The 22,081-nt window shown below is 50.6% G+C and overlaps 1 protein-coding gene across 1 annotated transcript in view; it reads right to left on the reverse strand.

Moving 5' to 3' along the window:
* The window catches only part of STK32C (serine/threonine kinase 32C), a gene marked incomplete at both ends in the record, with an annotated part of 89,149 nt that overhangs the window by 19,612 nt on the left and 47,456 nt on the right, over nt 1-22,081 (reverse strand). The window lies entirely within an intron of this gene.

Genomic DNA, 22,081 nt, shown 5'->3' on the forward strand with positions numbered 1-22,081 from the left:
TTTCTCTTTAAGCAATCTGGAAAATTACATCTTTGTAAACAGAATTGAGACATTTATCTTTTCTCCCAAGCTGATCCCTCCAAAATTCAGAAACTCTTATTAAATGTCCTGTTTTCAGGACAATATAGTTATTTACATATAGGGTCAATAGAGTATGTTCTCCTTGTAACAGGATTTAATGTAAAACACTGGTTATGTTACCAGACTTCCGCTGGAATGTCATATTTTAAAACGATGTACATGGGATCAAGTGGTTCTAGGTATTTTCACCATAAGAATCTTTGCTGCAAGCAGAGACAACTGATTGGCCATAATACGATTTTACCATAAAACATAAAATAATAAAAATAAAATGAAGAGAGACTAATAAAAAGACTTAATGAAACATGAAAATTAATAGCAAAAAATTTTAAGGATTTTATTGTAAAAAATAAAAAATGCAAAAAATATTTGAATACATTTAACATGTGTGTAGATTCATGATTATAGTTGTATTTGGGTATAGCTTAGAAAAAGCAATGGAACTTCCTTTCTTAAAAGTCGACCAACCATTAAGGATTCAAGATTTAATGTTGGATGTAAATTCTTTACGATATAAAAACATCTGCTTTCTCTCTGGATTTCCCTGGAAGTAAAATGAACAGACAAGGGATGCTGCTGTTTTGTATCAATATATGGAACGTACATAACTAGTAGTACATATCTGGGCTACACGGAAAGGTTCCATCACATGCTCAGCCCTTGTATTTCTCCAAATCGTCTCCGCCAGATTCTGTGCCAAATACCAAAATTCTGTCTACATCACGTTCTCCACCATCAAACAGCAAAAAGATTTCACCACTTTCAAGAAATGTATACTCATCACTTTCAGGAATCACGTAACCATTTCTTTCTAGGGAACAGGAGGAGGCTGAGTCTTCTTTTTCTGCCAACTTCCAACAGTACATATGATAGATTTGGGAAAGATGGCGTGAGACACCGTATCTAAACTAGCTACAGGATTGATAATTAATGCTCTCCAAGACTGTTGTGAATTACTAGCCACCTCTTTGACATTTGCTGTAGTTTGGGAAACTTTCGGTTTTGACGGGTGGGGAGGGATGGCTGTGCCCACGAAGAATTTGCCGACTGACATGTTATTTTCAAGTGTAGTTTGCAATCTGGCTTTTAAGGCATTGAAACCCAACTGTCAAACCAAACTGTCTAGCCGGAGGAAGATGGCGGAAGAGTAAGACGCGGAGATCACCTTCCTCCCCACAGATACATCAGAAATTCATCTACACGTGGAACAACTCCAACAGAACACCTACTGAATGCTGACAGAAGACCTCAGACCCCCCAAAAGGCAAGAAACTCCCCACATACCTGGGTAGGTCAAAAGAAAAAAAGAATAAACAGAGACAATAGGATATGGACGGGACCTGCACCAGTGGGAGGGAGCCGTGAAGGAGGGAAGGTTTCTACACACTACAAGCCCCTTCGAGGGCGGAGACTGCAGGTGGCGGAGGGGGAAAGCTTCGGAGTAGCGGAGGAGAGCACAGCAACAGGGGTGTGGAGGGCAAAGCAGAGAGATTTTGGCACAGAGGATCGGTGCCCTCAGGCACACACCAGCCCGAGAGACTTGTCTGCTCGGCCGCCAGGGCGGGCGGGGCTGGGAGCTGAGGCTCGGGTATCGGCTTTCAGTCGGAGCGCAGGGAGAGGTCTGGGGCTGGCGGCAGGAAGAGACCCTGAAGGGGTTAGTGCTAGCCCGGAGGGAGTCCGGGGAAAGGGTCTGGAGCTACCGGAGAGGCAAGAGACTTTTTTCCCTTTTGTTGCCTGGTGCGCGAGGAGAGGGCATTCCCCTCCCTCCCCTCTGCCTGAGTGAGCCAGAGCCCCCGAATCAGCGGCTCCTTTAAACCCGTCCTGTCTGAGCGAAGAACGGACGCCCTCCGGCGACCTACGCACAGAGGCGGGGCCAGGTCCAAGGCTGAGACCCGGGAGCTGTGAGAGCAGAGACAGGGAAATCTCTCTGTGCAGCCTCGGAGGCAGTGGATTAAAGCTCCACGGTCCATTTGATGTGCCCTGCGTCTGTGGAGTGCATGAATGGACAGCGAATCATCCCAAATTGAGGAAGTGGACCTTGAGGACAAGATTTAAGACTTTCCCCCCTTTTTTTTTCCTCTTTTTACAACGAATTATCTCAAATTAAGGAGGTGGACTTAGCAAGATTTCAGACTTTTCGCCCTTTTCCTCTTTTTACAACGAATTATCCCAAATCGAGGAGGTGGACTTGGAGAGCAAGATTTTTGATTTTTCCCCCTGCTCTCTTTTTGTGAATGTGTATGTGTAATCTTCTGTGTAAGATTCTCTCTGTATAGCTTTGCTTCCACCATATGTCCCAGGGTTCTTTCGGTCCGTGTTTTTTTTCAATAATTACTTTTTAATTTTAATAACGCTACTATATTTCATACTTTATTCTATTTTATTTTACCTGCTCTTTCTTTTTTTCTCCCTTCCCTCCCTCCCTCCCTCCCTCCGCTCCTCCTTTCCTTCTTTCTTTTTCTTTCCTCCATCCCTCCCTCCCTCCCACCCTTCTTCTTTCCACTTTCTTTTTCTTTCCTTCCTCCCTCCCTCCCTCCCTCCTGTCTTTCTTTCTTTCCTTCCTCCCTCCCTCCCTCTCTTCTTCCATTCACTCTTCCTTTTGCTTTCATTCCTCCCTCCCTCCCTCCTTTCTTTCCTTTCTTTCCATCCTTCCTCCCTCCCTCCTTTCTTTCCTTTCTTTCCATCCTTCCTCCCTCCCTCCTTTCTTTCTTTCTTCCTTCCTTCCTTCCTTACTTCCCTTCTTCCTTTCTTTCAATCTCTCTTTCTTTCTTCTACTAATTATTTCTTTCTACTTTTTCTCACTGTTATTCTGAGCCGGGTGGATGAAAGGCTCTTGGTGCTGCAGCCAGGAGTTAGTGCTGTGCCTCTGAAGTGGGAGAGCCAACTTCAGGACACGGGTCCACAAGAGACCTCCCAGCTCCACATAATATCAAGCAGCGAAAATCTCCCAGGGATCTCCATCTCAACACCAGCACCCAGCTTCAGTCAACGACCAGCAAGCTACAGTGCTGGTCACCCTATGCCAAGCAACTAGCAAGGCAGGAACACAACCCCACCCATTAGCAGAGAGGATACCTAAAAACATAATAAGGCCACAGGCACCCCAAAACACACCACCAGACGTGGACCTGTCCACCAGAAAGACAAGATCGAGCTTCAACCACCAGAACACAGGCATTAGTCCCCCCCACCAGGAAGCCTACACAACCTACTGAAACAACCTTAGCCACGGGGGACAGACACCAAAAACAACGGGAACTACGAATCTGCAGCCTGCAAAAAGGAGACCCCAAACACAGTAACATAAGCAAAATGAGAAAGCAGAAAAACACACAGCAGGTGAAGGAGCAAGATAAAAACCTACCAGACCTAACAAATGAAGAGGTAATAGGCAGTCTACCTGAAAAAGAATTCAGAATAATGATAGTAAAGCTGATCCAAGATTCTATTTCCCAGATCCAAAATCTTGGAAATAGAATAGACAATATGCAAGAAACAGTTAACAAGGACCTAGAAGAACTAAAGATGAATCAAGCATCGATTAAAAACACAATAAATGAAATGAAAAATACTCTAGATGGGATCAATAGCAGAATAACTGAGGCAGAAGAACGGATAAGTGAGGTGGAAGATAAAATAGTGGAAATAACTGATGCAGAGAAAAATAAAGAAAAAAGAATGAAAAGAACAGAGGACAGTCTCAGAGACCTCTGGGACAACATTAAACGCACCAACATTCGAATTATAGGGGTTCCAGAAGAAGAAGAGAAAAAGAAAGGGACTGAGAAAATATTTGAAGAGATTATAGTTGAAAACTTCCCTAATATGGGAAAGGAAATAGTCAATCAAGTCCAGGAGGCACAGAGAGTCCCATACAGAATAAATCCAAGAAGAAATACGCCAAGACACATATTAATCAAACTGTCAAAAATTAAACACAAAGAAATCATATTAAAAGCAGCAAGGCAAAAACAACAAATAACACACAAGGGAATCCCCATCAGGTTAACAGCTGATCTCTCAGCAGAAACTCTACAAGCCAGAAGGGAGTGGCAGGACATAATTAAAGTGATGAAGGAGAGAAACCTGCAACCAAGATTACTCTACCCAGCAAGGATCTCATTCAGATTTGATGGAGAAATTAAAACCTTTACAGACAAGCAAAAGCTGAGAGAGTTCAGCACCACCAAACCAGCTTTACAACAAATGCTAAAGGAACTTCTCTAGGCAAGAAACACAACAGAAGGACTATACCTACAATAACGAACCCAAAGCCATTAAGGAAATGGGAATAGGAACATACATATCAATAATTACCTTAAATGTAAATGGACTAAATGCTCCCACCAAAAGACACAGAGTGGCTGAATGGATACAAAAACAAGACCCATATATATGCTGTCTACAAGAGACCCACTTCAGACCTAGAGACACATACAGATTGAAAGTAAGGGGATGGAAAAAGATATTCCATGCAAATGGAAATCAAAAGAAAGCTGGAGTAGCAATTCTTATATCAGACAAAATAGACTTTAAAATAAAGACTATTAGAAGAGACAAAGAAGGACACTACATAACGATAAAGGGATCGATCCAAGAAGAAGATATAACAATTGTAAATATTTATGCACCCAACATAGGAGCACCTCAATACATAAGGCAAATACTAACAGCCATAAAAGGGGAAATCGACAGTAACACAATCATAGTAGGGGACTTTAACACCCCACTTTCACCAATGGACAGATCATCCAAAATGAAAATAAATAAGGAAACACAAGCTTTAAATGATACAGTAAACAAGATGGACTTAATTGATATTTATAGGACATTCCACCCAAAAACAACAGAATACACATTTTTCTCAAGTGCTCATGGAACATTCTCCAGGATAGATCATATCTTGGGTCACAAATCAAGCCTCGGTAAATTTAAGAAAATTGAAATTGTATCAAGTATCTTTTCCGACCACAATGCTATGAGACTAGACATCAATTACAGGAAAAGATCTGTAAAAAATACAAACACATGGAGGCTAAACAATACACTACTCAATAATGAAGTGATCACTGAAGAAATCAAAGAGGAAATTAAGAAATACTTAGAAACAAATGACAATCGAGACACGACGACCCAAAACCTATGGGACGCAGCAAAAGCAGTTCTAAGGGGGAAGTTTATAGCAATACAATCCCACCTTAAGAAACAGGAAACATTTCGAGTAAACAACCTGACCCTGCACCTAAAGCAATTAGAGAAAGAAGAACAAAAAACCCCCAAAGTTAGCAGAAGGAAAGAAATCATAAAGATCAGATCAGAAATAAATGAAAAAGAAATGAAGGAAACGATAGCAAAGATCAACCAAACTAAAAGCTGGTTCTTTGAGAAGATAAACAAAATTGACAAACCATTAGCCAGACTCATCAAGAAAAGAAGGGAGAAGACTCAAATCAGTAGAATTAGAAATGAAAAAGGAGAAGTAACAACTGACACTGCAGAAATACAAAAGATCATGAGAGATTACTATAAGCAACTCTATGCCAATAAAATGGACAACCTGGAAGAAATGGACAAATTCTTAGAAATGCACAACCTACCAAGACTGACTCAGGAAGAAATAGAAAATATGAATAGACCAATCACAAGCACTGAAATTGAAACTGTGATTAAAAATCTTCCATCAAACAAAAGCCCAGGACCAGATGGCTTCACAGGCGAATTCTATCAAACATTTAGAGAAGAGCTAACACCCATCCTTCTCAAACTCTTCCAAACAATATCAGAGGAAGGAATACTCCCAAACTCATTCTACGAGGCCACCATCACCTTGATACCAAAACCAGGCAAGGATGTCACAAAGAAAGAAAACTACAGGCCAATATCACTGATGAACATAGATGCAAAAATCCTCAACAAAATACTAGCAAACAGAATCCAACAGCACATTAAAAGGATCATACACCATGATCAAGTGGGGTTTATTCCAGGAATGCAAGGATTCTTCAATATACGCAAATCAATCAATGTGATACACCATATTAACAAGTTGAAGGAGAAAAACCATATGATCATCTCAATAGATGCAGAGAAAGCTTTCGACAAAATTCAACACCCATTTATGATAAAAACCCTGCAGAAAGTAGGCATAGAGGGAACTTTCCTTAACATAATAAAGGCCATATATGACAAACCCACAGCCAACATTGTCCTCAATGGTGAAAAACTGAAACCATTTCCACTAAGATCAGGAACAAGACAAGGCTGCCCACTCTCACCACTCTTATTCAACATAGTTTTGGAAGTTTTAGCCACAGCAATCAGAGAAGAAAAGGAAATAAAAGGAATCCAAATTGGAAAAGAAGAAGTAAAGCTGTCACTGTTTGCAGATGACATGATACTATACATAGAGAATCCTAAAGATGCTACCGAAAAACTACTAGAGCTAATCAATGAATTTGGTAAAGTAGCAGGATACAAAATTAATGCACAGAAATCTCTGGCATTCCTGTACACTAATGATGAAAAATCTGAAAATGAAATCAAGAAAACACTCCCGGGCTTCCCTGGTGGCGCAGTGGTTGAGAGTCCGCCTGCCGATGCAGGGGACGCGGGTTCGTGCCCCGGTCTGGGAGGATCCCACATGCCGCGGAGCGGCTGGGCCCGTGAGCCGTGGCCGCTGAGCCTGTGCTCCGGAGCCTGTGCTCCGCAAGGGGAGAGGCCACAACAGTGAGAGGCCCGCCTACCGCAAAAAAAAAAAAAAAAAAAAAAAAAAAAAAAAAGAAAACACTCCCATTTACCATTGCAACAAAAAGAATAAAATATCTAGGAATAAACCTACCTAAGGAGACAAAAGACCTGTATGCAGAAAATTATAAGACACTGATGAAAGAAATTAAAGATGATATAAATAGATGGAGAGATATACCATGCTCCTGGATTGGAAGAATCAATATTGTGAAAATGACTCTACTACCCAAAGCAATCTACAGATTCAATGCAATCCCTATCAAACTACCACTGGCATTTTTCACAGAAGTAGAACAAAAAATTTCAAAATTTGTTTGGAAAAACAAAAGACCCCGAATAGCCAAAGCAATCTTGAGAACGAAAAACGGAGCTGGAGGAATCAGGCTGCCTGACTTCAGACTATACTACAAAGCTACAGTAATTAAGACAGTGTGGTACTGGCATAAAAACAGAAAGATAGATCAGTGGATCAGGATAGAAAGCCCAGAGATAAACCCACGCACATATGGCCAACTTATCTTTGATAAAGGAGGCAGGAATGTACAGTGGAGAAAGGACAGCCTCTTCAATAAGTGGTGCTGGGAAAACTGGACAGGGACATGTAAAAGTATGAGATTAGATCATTCCCTAACACCATACACAAAAATAAGCTCAAAATGGATTAAAGACCTAAATGTAAGGCCAGAAACTATCAAACTCTTAGAGGAAAACATAGGTAGAACACTCTATGACATAAATCACAGCAAGATCCTTTTGGACCCACCTCCTAGAGAAATGGAAATAAAAACAAAGATAAACAAATGGGACCTAATGAAACTTCGAAGCTTTTGCACAGCAAAGGAAACCATAAACAAGACCAAAAGACAACCCTCAGAATGGGAGAAAATATTTGCAAATGAAGCAACTGACAAAGGATTAATCTCCAAAATTTATAAACAGCTCATGCAGCTCAATAGCAAAAAAACAAACAACCCAATCCAAAAATGGGCAGAAGACTTAAATAGGCATTTCTCCAAAGAAGATATACAGACTGCCAACAAACACATGAAAGAATGCTCAACATCATTAATCATTAGAGAAATGCAAATCAAAACTACAATGAGATATCATCTCACACCAGTCAGAATGGCCATCATCAAGAAATCTAGAAACAATAAATGCTGGAGAGGGTGTGGAGAAAAGGGAACACTCTTGCACTGCTGGTGGGAATGTGAATTGGTACAGCCACTATGGAGAACAGTATGGAGGTTCCTTAAAAAACTAAAAATAGAACTACCATATGACCCAGCAATCCCACTACTAGGCATATACCCTGAGAAAACCATAATTCAAAAAGAGACATGTACCAAAATGTTCATTGCAGCTCTATTCACAATAGCCCGGAGCTGGAAACAACCTAAGTGTCCATCATCGGATGAATGGATAAAGAAGATGTGGCATATATATACAATGGAATATTACTCAGCCATAAAAAGAAACGAAACTGAGCTATTTGTAATGAGGTGGATAGACCTAGAGTCTGTCATACAGAGTGAAGTAAGTCAGAAAGAGAAAGACAAATACCGTATGCTAACACATATATATGGAATTTAAAAAAAAAAATGTCATGAAGAACCTAGGGGTAAAACGGGAATAAAGACACAGACCTACTTGAGAATGGACTTGAGGATATGGGGAAGGGGAAGGGTAAGCTGTGACAAAGGGAAAGAGAGGCATGGACATATATACACTACCAAACGTAAGGTAGATAGATAGTGGGAAGCAGCCGCAGAGCACAGGGAGATCAGCTCGGTGCTTTGTGACCGCTTGGAGGGGTGGGATGGGGAGGGTGGGAGGGAGGGAGATGCATGAGGGAGGGGATGTGGGAACAGATGTATATGTATGACTGATTCACTTTGTTATAAAGCAGAAACTAATAAAAAAAAAAAAAAAAAAAAAACCAAACTGTCAACCAGTTATTTTATCTTTTACAGCCAATTAGATGTACAGGGAAACTGCTTGGGACAAAGATGTTTACAGCAAAAATACCTGACACTCGAATCAGGTGTGACCACAGACTAAGGTCGACCCTATGGAGCAATGCTTGTAAAGCCCAGGAGGTTGTGGCCTAGTGCCTGGCTTACGGGGCTCATGACCTCACAAGTGAGTAAAGGTCGCGTCTTAGCAGGTCCAGGGATCTCAGGATGTTCTGGGGACATCGAGAAGAGAGGAATGCACCCAAATTCATGGGTGCTGAAGGTACAGTCTGGTGACAAGTTGCTGGCTTGGCTTCTTAGCCTCGAGAGGCTTTTAAAAGTCTAATCTGGAATTCCTTATAAAAGTTCCAGCAAAGCAGACTTAAAAGACCTACATGTTCAATCTACTCTTGCTGCACTGATATCAATAATCAGGCCAAGTTTAATGAAACCAGACTGATTTTGCAAACAAATTAATCTTCCACTATCTCTATTAAGAATGGGGGTGATTGTAGGACAGAACTCTGTTTCAGTAACAGTACAGCACACCCTGTGGGGTGTCCAACGGCCATGTCTCTTTGCCAGCGATTAATGTACGTTTTGGGTGACGCCGGAGCCCTCGTAAGGAAATGAAGACCCAGAGAAGAGGCAAAAGGAATGTTTCTGTGCTGGGTCGGACAAGGCGGCAAAAGCACAGCACACCCTGTGGGGTGTCAAACGGCCACGTCTCTTTGTCAGCAATTAACATTTCCAATTTCTCTCCTACCCTTCTGACCTGGAATCATGAGAAATAAAAACTTCCCCTACAAGCTGAAGCTTGATGATTTAGTATAAACTTCAGAGAAATCACACAGGTTACACGTGGACCATCCCCCTGGTGCTGGCTGGGGGCTGCTCAGAGCTCACCCAACGCCGTGGCCACGTCCCTACTGCAGCCCAGGAAAAGCAGCGGAACTGCCACCACCTGCCCTTGCCCCCCCCATCCAGGGAGTCACAGAGACCACCCTCCTGGAAATGCCCCCGGCTGACCACCCTCTGGACTCAGACCCGGCTGGACAGGTGGCTTTTCCTTTGTTTCCACAGAAGTACCTCCCACTAAACGCTGATTGCTCAGACCATGCAAAGGCCTCACTTCGGCGGGAAGGCCCTCCAACACCGCCTCCTAAAATGAGACACGACTGCTTAATTAAACTGACCTGTGCTCAGGACTGAGAAACTGGTTCACTGAGACATGGAGCAGTTCACAGCTGTGACTCTTCCTGACGGGGGGTGTTGGGGGGAATCAGGGCGGTGGGACACGCCCTGAAAGGTGCATCTGGCCATGATCGCCTCCAGCCAACGACCCTCACAGAGCAGCAGGGCAAGAGGGCACCTGCACCTCATTTTCTCTCTGCAACCAGGGAATCACCCCGTGTGGATGATCCTATCCTCAGGATGGGAAGTCCAGGCCGAGAGAATTCTGTGCAAGCAGAGGCCTTGCTGAAGCATTTTTTCTCCTCCTTCGGCCTCCCACGGACTCTAGTTACCTTTCCACGTCGCCGCTTTGTCCGACCCAGCACAGAAACGTTCAGGTTTTGCGTCTTCTCTGGGTCTTCATTTCCTTACGAGGGCTCCGGCGTCACCCAAAACTTACGTTAAACAATGTGTATGCTTTTTAACGTGAACTTACATTAACTGTGTATGATTTTCTCCTGTTCCTCTGCCTTACGTCACTTTAATTCTCAGGTCCGGCTGAAAACCCTAGGGGAGGAGAGGGGAAACCCGGCCTCCCCTCCAGCCCCAGGAGGGGCCGGCCCGCAGCCACCTCCATTCCAGACCATGGGAGAACACATCTCTGTTGTCTGAGGCCGCCCAGTTGTGGTGCTTTGTCACGGCCGTGAGAACATCCTGCTTCCTGCCAGTGTCCGTGACCAGGCCTGCGGGCACTGGCCCGCCCGGCTCCCACTGGCCTCCCCCAGGCACCCTCCCGCCTCCCTGTCCAGGCGGCCCCAGTCCAGCCCACGCCCTGAGCTCCTTCACCATCCTGTCCCACCCAGGCCAGGGGGCGCCAGCGTGGCCCCAGGCGGCCAAGACCAGCCCCGGGAGGCCCACGGCCGCCGGGCACACTCACATTTGTTTGAGCCGGTGCTGGGCTTCCCCTTAGAGTCAGTGGCATCCGAACGCTCTCTGGCGGAGCAGCCGAAAAGGGCTTTAGGCCCCCAGCGGCCCAGCTGGAAGAGGCCGAGTGGGCCGGGCCCCTGCGGGCTCCGCAGAGCCCCCAACGGGAGAGGCTACAATCAGAGGCCGTTTAAAGCGCTGGGGTTTGGTGCAGAGGGACCCCGGCCGCAGCTTACACAGAGCAGCACTTACCGAAGGGCCGGAAAGCCTCTGGCATTTTATGAGCAGCCTCCAAGGCTGAGAGCATTGGTCCCATGAAACCATTTCCTCAAATGGAATTGGTCTCGGCTTCTGAGCTGCGTCCTCCCATAATCAACTTAACACAGACAAAGAGGAAATGGAATTAGATCTAAGCGTGAAAAGGAATAAAGTCTGCAGATCCCAGGGCACCAGGGCAGCCCCGGGCTTTCCGTGTGACATGGCACTGGCCGCAGCAGTGCCTCCAAGGCCTGGAATAGTTGGTGACAAACGGCGGGGTAATTTTCATTTTAATTGAACGCTGTTTACACGTTTGGCAGATTTTTTTTTCCTGGAGCTGACAAGTTGGTCACATAATTCATAGGGAAAGACAATCAAGTAAAAATAGCCAAGAAGAGGGCTTCCCTGGTGGTGCAGTGGTTGCGAGTCCGCCTGCCGATGCAGGGGACACGGGTTCGTGCCCCGGTCCGGGAAGATCCCATGTGCCGCGGAGCAGCTGGGCCCGTGAGCCATGGCCCGTGAGCCATGGCCGCTGAGCCTGCGCGTCCGGAGCCTGTGCTCCGCAACGGGAGAGGCCACAACAGTGAGAGGCCCGCGTACCGCAAAAAAAAAAAAAAAAAAGCCAAGAAGAAAACTTTAAAAGAAGAGCAAGGCAAGGACGTGAGCCCTATCAGGTATTAGAGCGTGTTATATACACCTTCTGTGATAACGTGCGGTCCTACAGTGGAACAGGCAGGCAGGCCAAGGGGCAGGAGAGAAATCCCAGAAATAGACCCAACTGCATAAGGATACTTAGTACATAACAAAGGCGGCGTCTCAAATTTATGGAGAAAATAGACTTTTTATGAAAAAAATGGCATTGCGATAACCAAACAGCTACATAAAGATGTAATGTGATCCATTTGTGACACTTTACAAGCCAGAATAAATTCCAAATGCATAATAGGTTTAACATGATTAAGGAAACACAGACATGATGAAGGAAACCGGATGGGGTCCTCTATAGCTAGAAGGGGGGATGCATCCCTGTGGCCCCAAATCTGAAAGCAACAAGGAAGAAGACTGACAAACACGACTACATACAAGTAAAAATGTTTTACGTGGAAAAAACCCACAGAAACAAAGTGGAAAGAGAAATAATAAACTGGGAAAATACTTGCAACTCATTTAGAAATAAAAGGTTAATATCACTAATATATAACGAGGCTTTAAAAATAAAAAAGACCATCAGCCCAAAAGAAAAAGGGGCAAAGGATGTGTAAATGGTCTTCAAACATTTTAAAAAGATGCTCAACCTTGCTTGTCATAAAAGAAATGAGAGATGCCATTTCTCGCCTGTCAGGCTGGTGGAGGCCCAGCCCTGGCAGCAGCCCTGGGCAGGGGCCCAGGGGTGCGCGAGCCCCACGGACGGCTGGCATGTCTGGCAGCATTACACGTGCATCCATCCTGCATCCCACGCAGCCCACTTCTAGGAACCAACCAAAGACGCACTGGGTCATGTGTGAGGCATGATACCCGCGGCCCCGCCTGTGGTCACAAAGCTAGGAAGCAGCCTAACACTCACCAGGAACACGTGTGGTCACAAGACAATGGGCCCTACATGCCCATGTCCCAACCCCTGCGAACATGCCACCTCATGTGGCTAAGGGGACCCTGCCGATGGGGGTATGTGAAGGATGCTGAGATGTAGGGGTTGCTCTGGATGATCCAGGTGGGCCCAGAGTGACCACCGGGCCCTTCGAAGGGCCAGAGGAGGTGGCGGGGGGGTCAGAGAAGAGGTGACACAGGAGCAGAGCTCCCAGGAAGGCAGGGCCACAAGCCCGGGAACGGGGCGCCTCCGGAAGCTGGAAAAGGCGGGACACGGGTGCTCCCCCGAACCTGCCCCACTGCGACTCTAGCCCAGGGCTGACCGGTCTCAGACTTCTGACTCCACAACTGTCAGGTGACGCGTTCGTGTTGCTGCAGCCGTGGGAGCTCGTCAGCATGCCCACGCCGTGGCGGGTTGTGCGGCTACAAAGGGCAGGGATCGGGGTGGCTCTGAACGAAAAGCATGACTTGCAGAAACACCGTCAAGTCAAAAGCAAAGTGTAGAGAGCATGTGAACAGCAGGCTACCGGGCATTTAAGAAGCAGGTCATGTGAATATAGTAGAAAGGAACCAACGGAAATATAAACCAAGCTTTTTCAAAAGGGATATTCAGGGAGGGAGGGAGATGCAAGAGGGAGGTGATATGGGGATATATGTATATGTACAGCTGATTCACTGTGTTATAAAGCAGAAACTAACACACCATTGTAAAGCAATTAGACTCCAATAAAGATGTTAAAAAAAAAAAGAAAGGGATATCCGTAGGAGGAAGGTGGAAACAGGACAGAAGGAACAGCAGTCGAGGCTGTACTTTGTCTTACAGATTTTAACCTGACATCATGCAAGTGTCTTACATAATCGTTAACTGTAACATAAAAGGTAATCTCTAAAAAATGACAGCTAAGTAAAAACACAACGTTAATTGCGCACCCAGGCCTCCGCCCCCTGGGGTCTCAGGCAGGCTGACCTGGGCCTTTGGTCCCACGGGGACAGGTTGTCAGCTCAGTCCAGGAAACGTTCTCCAGACCCGGTGCCTGCATCTGAGCCTCGGCAGAGAAGACCCTATCCCACCCGAGGGCATCACCCCCACCCCAGTCTCACCATCACAGCTAGAGAAAACAACAGAAACCTGAACAAAACCAAGCAACACAGAAAATTATCCAAACTGAGCATAAAAGAAGTTGAAATCCTGAATAGGCCAATAAACAGAGATCTAAACAGAAATTAAAGCTCTACTATTAAAATATCACAAGGCACCATATGATCAAGCAATTCCACCACTGGGCATGCACCCAGGAGAATTGAAAGCAGGGACCCAAACAGGTGTTTCTACACCTGGGTTCACAGCAGCCTGATTCACACTCACCTAAAGGTGGAAAGAATCCAAGTGTCCATCAATGGATGAGCAGGGAAGCAAAATGTGTCCATCCACGTAACAGAATGCTATTCGGCCTCTAAAGGAAGGAGATTCTGACACAGGCTACAACATGGATGGACCTGGAGGACATCAAGCTAAATGAGTTAAGCCAGTGACAATGTGGGATTCCACTTATATACGATACATAGATTAGCCGGATTCATAGAGATAGAAAGGTAGATTTGAGGTTACCAGGGGCTCAGGGAGGGGGTAGGGAGTTAGTGTTTAATGGGACAGAGTTTCTGTTTGGGGCGATGAGAAAGTTCCCGAGATGATGATGGTTGTACACCAGTGTGAATGTACCTAATGCCACTGAATTGTATGCTTAAAAGTGGTAAAGGTGGTAAATTTTGTTATGTGACTTTTACTCTAATTTTTTTTAAAAGTTAATATCAAGCCAACGTATGTCCCAACTAATGGAGTCAAGAAACACCATTGCTCGAAGGTCTGGGGGCGGGGCTCTCTGACAATGGGGACAAATCCATGACATCTGCTTGGGCTGCAGCCATGGACTGGCCCTGCCCTGCGTGGGCAGTGGCGGGCAGAGGGGGCGGGCGGCAGGCCTGCTTGCCTTCAACGATGCTGCTCACGGCCCCCCCGAGACCACCTGTGTGGTCGCAGTCGAGGGTGCAATGGGAACATGGAGCCTGGGCCGAATGTCCGGGGCACAGCATGCAGGCACATGTTTCTGAAATCCAGAGTCCAGATTGGCGCCTGGACATCTCAGGAGAAGGGGCTTCGAGCCTGGACAGGGAGCCGGACGGTGAAGGCAAGGGCCAGAGCGCAGCACTCGCCACCAGTGTAAATACCAGAGATCACGGGGCTGAGGATGGGCTGCAGGCAAAGCTGTCTCCAGCAGCCCCGGTGGTGGCTGTGGACAGCCAGGTTCGAATCCCAGAACCCGATGCCTCCACGCTCTCGGCCACAGCTGCCCTCTCCTCACGGCGTTTCCGCCATAAGGGATGCACGGAACTCCAGGCAGCTTCTCCTGGGTTAACTCAGCAAGATGTCACAGCAGCGCTCAGGAGGGCTGATCATTTGCCACCCGCCGAGGTGTTGCCATAGCAATCGCAAGCAAAGGCTTCTCACTCAGATGGCAGCGGGGGGAGGCTGGGCAAGGTGGCATCACTGGGGTGCCCTGAGAACAGGGTCCGGGAAAAGAGGCAAGGCCGAGGGCCCCCAGGACGGTACTTGTCCTCCCTGCAACCACTCTCTTGCTCTCCCACCCACCCCATCCCCCAGGTCCACCCGAGGGTCAGGGTGGGTAGGAGACCCCTCGGATGGCTGGGATCATCTTACTTCTTTCCCCACAAACTGGAGAAACACAAAGCCACGGGCCTGGGCTCCGGCCACTTCATCCCCTGAGGTTGGTGCTTTCCTTCCCTCCCCAAATAATCACCGAACCAGCCCTCCTTCTGCAGGAGCAAGAGGCCAGGGATGAGCATCTCACCCCCAGGTTGGGCCCAGGTGACCAGAAAAGGGTCCCTGGGCCTCACAGCTGGAGAATAGCCCCCATCCCTGCCCTATTTCACAGCGAGTGTCCTGACTCGGAACCCACGGCCTCCTGATGGGCCTGGGCTGGGGGAGGGCAGAGGGTGGCCGGGCCCTCCCACCCCAACATTGACGGCGGCAGGCACCCCAGAAGCAGCCCCCGTGTCAGTTCCAGCCCAGCCTTTGTGCAGATGCAGAGAGAGGAAAAAGGGGTGCCGTGGGGTGTGGGGTATGCAGAGCAGTGGGTGAGAGGCCTGGCCAGTGAGGGCAGGACCCCACCCAGAGTCAAGAAAAGGCCCCGGGAGCCAGAGGGGCTGGAATGCAGGATGGAGCCCTGGACGCCCCTGCTCATACGCCAAGTCCCGCCCACTGTGCAGAGCTCCGCATCCAGGGCCAGGGCCTCTGGGACTCGCCAAGGGATGCCCCGCCCCCGCTCCCAGGAGCCAGCCTTTCCTCCTGCAGGGCTGTGCCCATCAGATGCCTCGACACTCACTTCCTGATGCTGCCCGGTCTGGCCGGCTGCCCACTGTTAGGGGGCTCTTCAGAGCCCAGTCGAGAGTGGAGACCCACCTCTGCCCCACAGACAGCATCATGGGAGCACATTTAGCCCCAAACGCCCCTGGTTAAGGCAGGAGGGGGCCTCACTTTCCCTGGCAGGGATCATCCACAAGCTGGCAAAGCCAGGCCACCACCCTCCGCCCACACCTGGGGCCACCCACATCCCGCACCCAGCACCGCCCCTGCCCTCAGCAGCTGAGGGCAGGCAGAGGGCAATGGGGGTGGAGGGGAGTGTGCAGCGGGCCGGGGGACAGAAGCCGCCGTGTCCAATAAACTGGAAATAAAGTTGGAAAATAAAACATATTCACAGTAACATAAAAGGTGATACATAACAGCTGAACATAAAACAACTATAAGAACAATACATACTAAACACGCCAAAATGTGAAGGATCCCCAGGGGGGTAAGATAACAACTTTCCTCCCATTTAATCTTAAAATGCAATTCCTACTCAAATTTCAATGAGTTTATTTTTTGATCTTGACGAAATTATTTGAAAGCTCAATTGGAAAAATAAATACACGAGGCAGCTGACGTTTTGGAGGATCATATGAGCTGGGCAGCTGTTACGCTCTGAAGGCTTCTGGGGGTTAGAACAAAACGGAGTCCCTGAGTCAGGGCAGAGGCCGCACAGAGCCAAGGACAGGCAGCGGTTCCCCCTGAGGACAGACAGACGGACGGATGGACAGAGCAGCTGAGCTTGCCAACTGAAAAATGTTGAATTCCAGAGAGAGTGAAGTTCTTTTCCAAAGCAGAATATTTTCTTTGTTCTGAGTGTAAAAGTAGTAACGATCGTTGTAAACAAAGGCCAGCGTGAGACAAAGCTCGGGGTGGAGCTGAGTTCTCTGCGTCGCGATGGCCTCCCGAGAACTCAGGGAGGACGCACGGGGCCTGGGGGCCAGAGGAGGAGGGAGGCCAGGCGGGCAGGAAAGGAAGGAGGGAGGGGGAGGGGGGCGGGCAGCCATGAGGCACAGGTGTCATCAGGCAAGTTCCATCTGGAGAGACGGGACATTTGATTCTTACCTCTAGCCCACCGCCCCACCGCTGGGAAAAAGGTGGGGAAGCCACAGGCGTTCCCTCTAAAAGTAGAAACACACCTTGCGTGTCCTCAGGTAACCAGAGCCCTAGGGAGAGTCCAGGCTTTCGGGAGGAGCGGTGTGGCCAGAGAAGGGCCAAGTGACACTGCCCACTTACACAGCAGACCAGGGCCCAGCCCTAGGGGTCAGCGTGATCCTGGAAGTTGTCGCCACCCTGTGCACACGTGCAAGCCCCCTCAACAGAGCTTGTCCCAGAGGGGCCCTGGGGGCTGCGACCCTGCACTGGGCTGCAAACACCACTGATCAGGGGGGTCGGGGGCTCGAAGCAAACGCCCATCGACAGGTCCTGCAGTAATCCTGTGACAGTGCAGCATGGAGCTGGAATTCAATTTCCTGGATGCAAATCAAACCTGGCTGGCAGTGCTGGCGGGGAGGCCCCACTGCGTGCGCGCGTGTGCGTGCATGCGCGCGCACACGCACGCACACACACACACACACACGGGGGTGGGGTGGGTGGGTGGTGGCGTTTGAGGGCTAGGCCATCACCAACACCCACAAAAAAATAGGCCGATTTTCTCCAAGTCTTAATTATTCCACTGAAACGATCTGCCTTGGAATAAACTGCAGCCACATCGTCCAGCTGGACAGAGCTTGGGGAGACCCAAGCTGAGGCGGGGAGCTCATGCCCATCACACCTGAAAAGCACCCTGATTCCCAGGAGCCGCTGAGTACAGGCCCCGGGCTGGGCAGCTGGAGGCCGGGGGAACCTGAAGGACTGCCTGGGACCTTCCAGTTCCTTTGACGGCCCCAGACAAGGAGGCAGAGCCTTGCTCCCCAGGCCCCCTCCCCAGCAGGGGCCCCATAAGTCCCGGGCGCCAGGGACCCGTGGACATGCACGTGGAGGGCAGGGCAGCCCCAGCAGAGGGGCCCAGAGGGCAGCCACACGTCAGGCTCACCTGGGCTGCAGCCGGGGAGACGGGTGCCCAGGAGGGGGAGGCACACCCCAGTGTGGCCCCAGGAAAGGGCAAAGCAAGGGTGCCACAGCTCACAGGTTGGGCCCCAGGGCAGGAGGTGAGGCCACAGCTGGAGGAGTCAAGGGCGGGGAGGTGGCCCGGCCCTCCTCCCAGGGGGGCCCGCTGCCCGTGCACAGTCCCCACGCGGCCCCAGGGAAGCTCAGGACTCTGCTCCAGGCCCCGCGGGGCACTCACTGCGCGCCGAGGGGCCGCCGAGCTTCGTGAGAGCTGTGTCCACGTCAGCTCAGGGCCCAGGGCTGGGGGCTTCTCAGAGCCAAGGATTGAAGGGGCGCAGGGGCTGTGAACGGGGTGGGGTGGGGCCTCAACCCCGGTGGACCCACAGCTGGAAGGAGGCGGCAGGCGCGTGTGTGGGAGAAAGACATCTGAGGGCGGCCTTTGTGGATGTAACGATGCAGGACAGCCCTGCCTCCCCCTGAGGGCGGGCTCCTTTCAAGGAGGTTTCTAGGGCACCAAGGAGGGCCTGCCTTGGGGTGGGGTAGGAGATGCCCCAGCACAGGATGCTCATGAGGGCCCCCCCCCGACCACGAGACCCTTCAGTCCTGTGGCTGGAACCGCCCTGGTGTTCATGAACTGAGCAGAGACTAAGCCATGAGCAATTCCAGAGGAACAGGCCTCTGGGAGCTTGGTTCTTAACGAGCCAGACCCGGAACCTGGGGCAGAGGCAGGCAGGACCCCACAGGCCAGCCCCAGCGGGTAGGCGGGCTGTGCACTGGAGGTGGCAGGGGTGGCGGTCTGGGGCCTACAGCTTGGTCCACAGGGCTGGTGCCCCCAACACGGACCCAGGGGCTGGTCTGAGGTTCCCCAGGGCAGCCTCGGGCCTGGGGCAGGGAGGGAAGCAGGCCAGGCCAGGCTGGGAAGTAGAGAGGGGGGCAGGGAGCGGGGTCGGAGGTGGGGAGGAAGGGAAAGGGGAGGAGGAGAGGCTGGCTGGGAAGGGCCCCCAAAGGCAAAGGTCTGAGCCCGAAGCCCCACCCGCCGGGCTCCCCACTCCACGCACCCCTGTGAATGAGCCCTGTTTTTGACCCCCGCCAGCCGCTGATTCTGCTAGGAAAAGACCCAGCTACGCCAGCAAATGCTCTGTGCAGGCAGGGGCAGTGAGGTCAAGGTGGGGACTGCCCAGCTCACAGGGACCAACTGCAGCGCCCTGTGGATCCCTATAGCCCATGCCCCGACTACAGTGAGTGGGCAGGGCAGGAGCACGTGGTCACACCAGCCAATCAGAGGGCTGCCCCGGGCCACCTCAGGCCAGGGCGGGAGGACAGCAGCCCTCGTCTCTCTGGCCGTGGAGCTCGGAGGTCATCCAGAGCTGAGCGGGTGAGAGAGGGCCCGGGTGGGCAGAGACCATGAGCCCTGGCAGGAGCCCAGCCCAGCTCAGCTGCCTCGGGGGCCTTCCCCACCCTGGTGACATTAGCTCTTATCTGTCACCCCTTTCAGCCCTCTTGAATTAAGCGTGTGTCACCTGCAGTCTGAGATTCCGGGTACGACACACAATGCCTGGCCGAGGGCTGCCACAAGCATCACCATGGAGGCCCACAGTCCCACTACACCTGTGGTGCTGACCTGCCCCTCCCCCAAGGAGGCCCGCTGCTGGGGGCTCACATCTGCACAGACACGGCCGTGGGAAGCCTCCCAGCTGCCAGCGCCGCGTGGGCACGGGCACAGGGGCGGGCAGGAAGTGTCCTGTCAGCAGCATCACTCCGGCCCGACCTCTCTGCTCTGAGGACGGTCCCAGCCTCCTCGCGGGGTCAGGTGGCCATGACGTCCCAGAAGGCCCACGGACAGAGCCCAGTCCACCCCCCAGGCTAGTGGGGGCTGTGTTCTCCCCACTCATGGCTGCTGGGCCAGACCACCACCAGCTTCTGCTCTGCCTTGAAGAACAAAGCTCTCTACCCTGGGATATGATTTCTCCAAGAACTGGGAACTTGGGAGAGGCTGGGGGTTGTTAGCTGGGTGCAGGATCTCATTTCACAGGTTGGAGAGGGGGGGTGACGGCTGCACGACAGTGGGGATGTACTTAATGCCACTGGGCTGTGCAGTTAAACATGGTTCAGATGGTACCTTCCATGTGCTGTATAATTTACCACCGTAAAAAACTGGAAACAAAACGAAACACAATATCCAGTCTTGTATCCAAGGACCACATACAGCAAATCTGGATAATCCATCTCCAGGAGCTACTGCCCTGAAGGGTGGAGCAACCACGAGGTAAATGGCTACCTTGCTGGGGGCAGACGGGTCACGTCACACACACTGACCACTGTGCCTCCGTGCATGGGGGTGCAGGGGGCGGGCGTCAGTGGGCCGCTGAAATTCACACCCACTTGGCCGAGAGGTGTTCCCCAGCAGTTCGTATAGCCGGTCTTCACTGGGCATCCGGGCATGGCTGAGCCAGCGCACACCCTCTGAAATAAGGCCACGTGTAAACGGGTGCGCAAGTGGCCCCGCCGTGCACACTGGAGCCGGCTCCAAATCCTCACTCCCTCTCCTCATGGGGTCACCGCCCAGCCACCGAGGGCAGCGGAAGGACCAGACCCACATTCCAGACACATAACTGGCACCGGCACCGGCAACCACGGCCCAGAGTCCCCTGGAGGCCTAACTAGGGAGGAGGAAGCAGCCCTCCAATTACACCGTAACCTGCGTCTGAAGATAAAACCCTGGCAGTACCCCACACTTCCTCCTGTCACCCCACTCTGAAGAGCCCCATTCCTGGGACCCTGTGGCCAGCTGGATTTTCAGAGCCAAGAACGGTTGAAGGAGCCAGAATCCTGGGGTCTGCAGACACTGCGGGGCGGGCGGGCTGCCCAGCTGTGCACCTGAGGGGAGGACGAGCCCCTCGCAGGGGTGCAGGGGGCCCAGCCTGGGGGGCAATGTGGGTGGGGACAGGGCACTGCGCCACCCACCCCGGTCAGTCTTCGCCCCAAGGGGCCCCAGCTTCCCTCCCCGGCCCATTTTCCAGTCGTCTGGATGACACCCAGGTCTCCCTGTAAAGCCATCCCTCCCAAACCCAGTCTCGGCTGGTGTCCTCCCCCTGGGGTTGGGGGGCACCTTCCCCTAAGCCCCACCCTGCCTGCCCTCCTCGCCTCCCACACGCCGGTGCTGGCGGAGACTGTCTCAGGCGCCACCGACGTCTGACAAGCTCATCAACCAAGGACCTCATCTTTGGATCGACCATCTTTGCACAATCAACAAAAGGCCCAGGTCCATCAGTCATCTCCTGACTCCGAGAGACGTTAAAAATGCTCTCTCCCTAATGCATACGGCATTTCAATGGATTCGTGCAAAGGGGCTAATTTGCTCTGGCTATAATTACCCCAGGCCTGGTAACCTAAGGCAGTAGTCACAGTGATACCGTGAGATGGAGATAATTAGCAGCATTCAAGTACTCTGGTAGTGTGCGCTGGCAGCACAGCAATCCCTTTAAAAGGCTTACAGGGCTTACACAGACGGCGTCCAGACAGCTGTGTGGGGCGTAGGGGCGCAAAGGCCTCATCTGCCAAGGCCTCTGAGCTGAAAAGAAACTGTCCATTCAGAAGTGATTCACTACAACAGGCCTGGCAAGGCAGAGTCCCGGGAGCTGATTTTAACCTTTGCAGAGCGCTCCGTAAGCCTCTTTGAGTTGTAATTACCCCCCATCTCTAGGCAGAACAAGGCGACAATCAGGAAGCCAGATCTGGCCAAGAGAAACGGAAGCAAAGTGGAGAATGGGCTCCAGGGGTCTCTCTGGAGAAGTGCAGCGTGGCCGCCCACACTGCGTCCTGCCCCTGTCTGACCTGGAGGAACGGGCACAGGTGAAGCCTGGCCTCTGGGCTCCAGCTGCAG

Source organism: Hyperoodon ampullatus (assembly GCF_949752795.1).
Source record: "Hyperoodon ampullatus genome assembly, chromosome: 1".
Classification (NCBI taxonomy): domain Eukaryota; kingdom Metazoa; phylum Chordata; class Mammalia; order Artiodactyla; family Ziphiidae; genus Hyperoodon; species Hyperoodon ampullatus.